The sequence below is a fragment of the Heptranchias perlo genome, chromosome 20 (assembly GCF_035084215.1).
Source record: "Heptranchias perlo isolate sHepPer1 chromosome 20, sHepPer1.hap1, whole genome shotgun sequence".
Classification (NCBI taxonomy): Eukaryota; Metazoa; Chordata; class Chondrichthyes; order Hexanchiformes; family Hexanchidae; genus Heptranchias; species Heptranchias perlo.
Window position 1 is genome coordinate 14084578 of NC_090344.1, and position 7249 is coordinate 14091826.

Consider the following 7249-nt stretch of genomic DNA (forward strand, 5'->3'; position numbering starts at 1 on the left):
TCAGCATAGGTTTATGAAAGGGAAATTATGCTCAACAAATCTACTGGAGTTTTTTGAGGCGCTAACTTGTCGAATAGATTGGGGTGAACCAGTAGATGTGGTGTACTTGGATTTTCAGAAGGCTGCTGATAAGTTCCCACACAAGAGGTTAGTGTGCAAAATCAAAGCACATGGGATTGGGGGGATATACTGGCATGGATTGAGAATTGGTTGACAGACAGGAAAGAGTAGGAATAAATGGGTCTTTTTCCGGGTGGCAGGCAGTGACTCGTGGGGTACCGCAGGGATCAGTGCTTGGGCCCCAGCTATTCACAATATATGTCAATGATTTGGATGAAGGAACGGAATGTAACATTTCCAAGTTTGCAGATGACACAAAGCTGGGGTGGAATGTGAGCTGTGAGGAGGATGCAGAGAGGGGCCAATGTGATTTCGACAAGTTGGGTGAGTGGGCAAGAACATGGCAGATGCAGTATAACGTGGATAAATGAGGTTATCCACTTTGGTTGTAAAAACAGAAATGCAGATTATTATCTGAATGGTGATAGATTGGGAAAATGGAGCGGTGCAACGAGACCTGGGTGTCATTGTACACCAGTCGCTGAAAGCGAGCATTCAGATGCAGCAAACAGTTAGGAAGGCGAATGGTATTATGGCGTTCATTGCAAGAGGATTTGAGTACAGGAGCAGCAATGTCTTACTGCAGTTGTACAGGGCCTTGGTGAGACCACATCTGGAGTATTGTGTGCAGTTTTGGTCTCCATATCTGAGGAAGGATGTGCTTGCCATGGAGGGAGTGCAACGAAGGTTTTACCAGACTGATTCCTGGGATGGCAGGATGATGTATGACTAGGCCTATATTCACTAGAGTTTAGAAGAATGAGGGGTGATCTCATCGAAACATATAAAATTCCAACAGGACGAGACAGACTAGATGCAGGGAGGATGTTCCCGTTGGCTGGGGAGTCCAGAACCAGGGCTCACAGTCACAAGATAGGGGCTATGTCATTTAGAACCGAGATGAGGAGAAATTTCTTCACTGAGGTTGGTGAACCTGTGGAATTCTCTACCACAGAAGACAGTGGAGGCCAAGTCATTAGATGTATTCAAGAAGGAGATAGATATATTTCTTAATGCTCAAGGGATATGGGGGAAAAAGCGGGAACGGGGTATTGAGTTAGACATCAGCCATGATCATTTTGAATGGCGGAGCAGGCCCGAAGGGCCGCATGATCGACTCTTGCTCTTATTTTCTATCTTTCTATGAAATTGATAAAGATAAAACAGTCTGAACCCCCAACAGAATATGACTTGTAGCATATATATTAATGAGAGGAAGTGAGAAGCGTTCCCGTGGATTGGCTCCGTGGCTCAGTTGGTTAAAGAACTCCGGTCCTAGATTCAACTCCCCGTGGTGCTTTTGTGGAATTTATGATGTGTCGTGAATTTGACCAGCAAAAACATCGTTCGGTGTTTGTATTTTGTTCACGGTCCAATACGGAACTTCTCAGAATATCTCTTCAAAATGCCCTTTTATTTTACAGACTGACCTCTCATAGAATGTGAGCGTAACATCTTAATATAAGGACACGTACTTGTTTCTGGGCTCGTTGAGGTCGGGGTATAATTTACGATTCGAGGTTCATATTCCGGAGAATCCCCAATTTAGCCTTAGAATTTTTATCTTGAGCTGCGGTTCAGACTTTTGCAAAGAGGGAAAAGAAGTCCCCAAATCACTCCACCTCTATCTCAAACGCTTTCGGAAGAAGTTCAGTTCAAACAATCACTACCTTTCAAGGCACGTCAATAACCTACACTTTCATTGAACGAGCTTTGCTTTCAATTGCATTCGACCTTGAAACCGCTCTGGGCTTTCATCTCACTGAAGCAGAGTCTGGCCGCTTTGTATCTGTGAGCATGTCACTGACCAGGTTTGCATTGATATTGGTCTCTTTCAATTTTAAAAATTTCACCAAGTCTCAGGGAAAAGAAACCGAGAATCGAATTGTCCCTGCAAGTGAAGAATTGAAGGGATTGGTGCGCCAAGCAGATCTGGAAAATGCACAGTGCGGTCGCTCAGGAATTTCAAATCCACCCTCTCGCCACTCAGCGATCATATTAACTGACCTTTACACTGGCCTTGTGTCACCGCGCTGAAATCGAGTATTTCTCCGGCACGTTTCTCTTAACTTCACAGTTGCTGGTTTAAGTGTGAAGACCAGCTCGTTGGATTTTCACTCCTGCAAGCTTCACGCATTCATTTTGGAGAAGTAAACTAACAGTAGACAGCTGTTTTATTGGTGGCTGCAATCATAAAGTTTAGCTCAGTGAATTATTGGTTTAGCAGGTGATCTCTTCGTCTGTTTCGGTGGTGCGATCACTTAGCGAGAAAGTGTGATGGTTCGAACCCTTATTTCATTTTCCCGAAGGATTCATCGCCTCACATTTCCAGGGTTTCAATGTGTGTTTGGTCTGCAAGAAAATGTATCGTGATCATAGCCGGCTGCGCAGGGCTGATATTCCACCACTTACCCTGCGGTCGGAGATCAGGCACGTGAAACATGTAAAGGAATGGAACAGTTGCTTCACGGAAATCACAATTCAGAACCCATTTCTTTTAATCGGGTTTATTTTAAATCAGTTAACGCCTGCCTTAAATAGTAGACTCAGGACTGTCTCACAAACAGGTTAAATCTTCATAGAATAATTACCACAGTCATTTTTAGACTGGACGCCGGACGGCGACTTTGCTGTCAGTGAAGAGAGACGGGAAAGACCAAAGTGCCGTTTGCCCCTCTCACTGTGGCCGTGAAGGACTGTGTCCAGGCAGAAATTCTGTTCCCACCGGATGATCCTCCCCCCAGATTATCCTTTCTGAGCTCTCGCCAGGTGATGCTAAACACTCAGGTGGGAAAAAAACTAAATCTACAACAAGGCGTTTAAAACAAAGCTGATTTATTTAACACATATCCAGAATATTAAACTCCAGCTCAGTTATAGGGGTTATTAATATCAGCAGTCCTGCATGCGATTAACAGCAGAATCCAAGCCCTGCAATCAGATGTGAACTCGCTGGTGTCTCAGCACGTCTGATGATTGAGCGAATCCCTCCACACACGGATCACAGAATGATAGAAAGTTACAGAACAGAAGGAAGCCATTCAGCCCATCGTGTCTGTACCGACCGAAAAAGAGCTATCCAACATAATCACACTTTCTAACACTTGGTCCATTGCCCTGTAGAATACCGCACTTCAGATCCACATCCAAGTTCTTTTTAAATGAGTTGAGGTTTTCTGCCTCGACCACCCTTTCAGACAGTGAGTTCCAGACCCCGAACACTCTCTCCGCTTCTGTGTATCCTGTTACTTTTTCACTGCTCTCCGGAAGTCTATGAACAACTCCCACCAAAGTCTTGCATTCTATTCTGTTGCTAATTTCTACGCAAAGCCTTTCCACTGCGTGCTCACCTTTACTGATATGTCTTCTTTCTAATGCAGTAATAGTATCACTCCTCAATATCGCTGCTCCACCGCCATTTCCAATGTCCCTATCCTTTCTAAACGGCATATAACTTGAAATATTTATCTGCCAGTCATGCCAAGTTTGTAGTCAGGTCTCAGTGATGAGCACTACGTCATGCACTTTAAGCTGAATTTACGCTTCTAATTCACTTGTTTTATTTCTTATGCTACGTACATTAATGCATAGAACATTTAATTGGGCAATAGAACTTGTAATACCCTTATGCCCTGATGTTGTGTTTAACACACTTGGTAAATAATGTTGGTGAGCTGCAGACACAAGTGGTAACATCGGATTATGTTATAGTGTCAGTAATGGAGACCTGGCTCAAATAAGCGGAGGAATGGCCACTTAAATATTCCTGGCTACAACGTATTCAGGAAAATGAGGGAAAAAATGGGGGGAGGTGGTAGAGGGGAGCAGCCACTATTGATCAAAAATACTGTTACAGCGGTAGAAAGGGTCGCCATGCTTAAGGGTTCAAAGGCAGAATCTTTTTGGTTAGAATTAAGGAACAATTGAGGAGCTATTACGCTGCTGGATGCATTCTACAGGCGACCAAATAGTGGGAAGGAGATAGAGGAGCAAATTGGCAGGTAAATTGCAGAAAGATGCAATAATTTTAGAGTAGTGATAAAAGGGAACTTCATTTATCCGAATATAGACTGGGATATAGCAGCGTAAAAGTCAAAGAGGGCGAGCAATTCCTGAAATGTGTACAAGAGAAATTTTTTAATCCGTATGTTTTCAGCCCAACGAGGAAGGAAGCAGTGTTGGATTTATTTAGGGGAAAGAAATGGGGCAAGTGAAGCATGATTCAGTGGGCGAGCATTTGCAGCAGGTTTAGTGTAGTTATGGACAATGCAAGGAAAAATCAAGTATGAAAATACTCAACTGGGAAGAGCGAATTTCAGCGAGTTGAAAAGGGATCGGGTCCAGGTGGATTGGAATCAAAGATTGGCAGGTTAAACAGTGAATGAGCAATGGGAGGCTTTGAGTGAGGAGATAGTTCGGGTACAGACTGGACACATTATTGCTCGGGGAAAGGTTGGGCACGCAAAACTAGAGCTCCCTGGATGACAACAGAGTATTTGCGACAACATTTTGTACATTCTGAATACCAATATCCGGACAGGTGTGCCCACGGTTATCAACCACAACCTCGTCACTTCCACGCTGACAGATAAAAAGCGGCCACATTCTGCTTGAGTGAGATTAAATCCGAGAGCGGTTTCAAGGTCAATTGCAATTGCGAGCAGAATGCATTCAGAGGACGTGAGATCATTGAGATACCTCCAAACACCTTGCCAGTTTGAATAGCAGCTCAAGATCACAGGACGGGGGGAAAAATGAGGGCTCGTCCGGGATCTCTCACATATTTCAAACACACCCGAAGCGAGAATCATACCCCTGGACCAACGAGCCCGCTGGAATAAAAAACGCAACAAGCAGTAGTTTCTGAGTATCAGCGGCCACTTTCACCACATATCCCTTGAAGCACCGTAAATAAAAATGTGTCCGTACATTAGTGAAGATTCATAAAGCCAATTTCTGCTCTGTTGGGTTTTGTTTCGGGCTCCTGACGCTGATAAAGATGATTGGGGACAGTTGATGAGTTAATGGGTTGTAAGGGCGCAGATACTCCGGTGTGAGGGTGCAGATCCTCCGGTGTGAGGGTGCAGATCCTCTGGTGTGAGGGTGCAGATACTCCGGTGTCAGGGTGCAGATACTCGGATTTAAGGTTGCAGACACTCGGATGTAAGGATTTGTTGCCGCGACTGAAATGCGGCTTAGAACTGTTGTTATTATCCAAGGCAGCGCTGCAGGATCCTTTCATGATCTCTCATAAATCTACTGAAACCCATCGGAATATGAATACAATTTTGCGTTTCCAAAATAAAAGGGAGTGACATTCATTGTGGAAACAGTCTGGTGTCGCTCACTGCAGAAATATCCATGTCAGAGTGAAGCGGCTCTCCTGCAACCTTCGGACCTTGTCTGTCAAGAAGAATTCAGATCTCCGCGAAGCCAATCACAGGTTAAATGGTGGAAGATCGGCCGTGCTCAGCTGGCCATCGAAACCGGGCATTTGTTTTGCAGCCAAAACAAACATCAAAAACCAGGAAATGCGAGACCATGAAGATAAAAGTTTCCCCACCGTCCTTGGGTGGGCTCGAACCACCAACCTTTTGGATAACAGCCGAGCGCGCTAACCGATTGCGCCACAGAGACAGCACACGTTTGATCGTGAACCACTGATTCAACGAGCTAAAAATCCAGGTTGCAGCGATCACTCTGACCTCTCTCTCTTCGATCAGTTTACTTTTCCAAAATAAAGTGTGTGAAGTTTGCACGAGTGAAAATCTGTGCTCTATCATTCCTGAACATTAAACTCACTTTGCCATTAAACACTGTATGTTGGAGGACTCAGTCCCCTCGTGGTCGAGAGGATTGATTTATCGAGCTGTGATTCGCCATTCTCTATTCCAGTAATATTCAGGTTTGCTGAAAATGAGATGAGATGAAATGAGCAGGACCGACGAGCAGGTCTGTGACACGACTCGGTGTCTACAAAGTTGTCCCGTGCACTTAGAGTGAAGCGGACGGCAGTTTTCACTCTCAAACAAGTAACTATGATGTTAAGAAAAAGTGTCGATAGTAGCATGATGTGGAGATGCCGGTGATGGACTGGGGTTGACAATTGTAAACAATTTTCCAACACCAAGTTATAGTCCAACAATTTTATTTTAAAATTCACAAGCTTTCGGAGGCTTCCTCCTTCCTCAGGTGAATGTCAAGAAATCCTCGAACCTCTCGCATTTATAAATCAGAGAACAATACCTGGTGATTACAGACAGTCTTTTCAACTGCCCGTTGCCAAGGCAACCAAAGTGTTCAGACAGATAGGTGTTACCGACAGGGCCACCGAATATACAAACGGCCAGAACAAAAAAAAACAGAGAGAGAGGCCGAAACATCCGAAAGGAAAAGACAGCAATTGACCCGTTATATTAAAAATAGATAACTTTTGTTCACTGGTGGGGTAACGTGTAGCGTGACATGAACCCAAGATCCCGGTTGAGGCCGTCCTCATGCGTGCGGAACTTGGCTATCAATTTCTGCTCGACGATTTTGCGTTGTCGTGTGTCTCGAAGGCCGCCTTGGAGTACGCTTACCCGAAGGTCGGTGGCTGAATGTCCATGACTGCTGAAGTGTTCCCCGACACGGAGAGAACCCTTCTGTTTGGCGATTGTTGCGCGGTGTCCGTTCATCCGTTGTCGCAGCATCTGCATGGTCTCGCCAATGTACCATGCTTTGGAGCATCCTTTCCTGCAACGTAAGAGGTAGACAACGTTGGCCGAGTCACAGGAGTATGAACCATGCACCTGGTTGTTGGTGTCCTCTCGTGTGATGGTGGTATCCGTGTCGATGATCTGGCATGTCTTGCAGAGGTTACCGTGGCAGGGTTGTGTGGTGTCGTGGACGCTGTTCTCCTGAAAGCTGGATAATTTGCTGCGAACGATGGTCTGTTTGAGGTTGGATGGCTGTTTAAAGGCGAGTAGTGGAGGTGTGGGAATGGCCATAGCGAGGTGTTCATCATCATTGATGACATGTTGCAGGCTGCGGAGAAGATGGCGTAGTTTCTCCGCTCCGGGGAAGTACTGGAAGACGAAGGGTGCTCTGTTGGTTGCGTCCCGTGTTAGTCTTCTGAGGAGGTCTATGC

The 7249-nt window shown here is 45.2% G+C and overlaps 1 non-coding gene across 1 annotated transcript; it reads right to left on the bottom strand.

Annotated features, from left to right (window-relative positions):
• Positions 1-5683: 5683 nt before the first annotated feature.
• trnan-guu (transfer RNA asparagine (anticodon GUU)) lies at positions 5684-5757 on the bottom strand. Its single transcript has one exon. It is a non-coding gene; the product is annotated as a tRNA-Asn (tRNA).
• Between the last annotated feature and the right edge of the window lie 1492 nt (positions 5758-7249).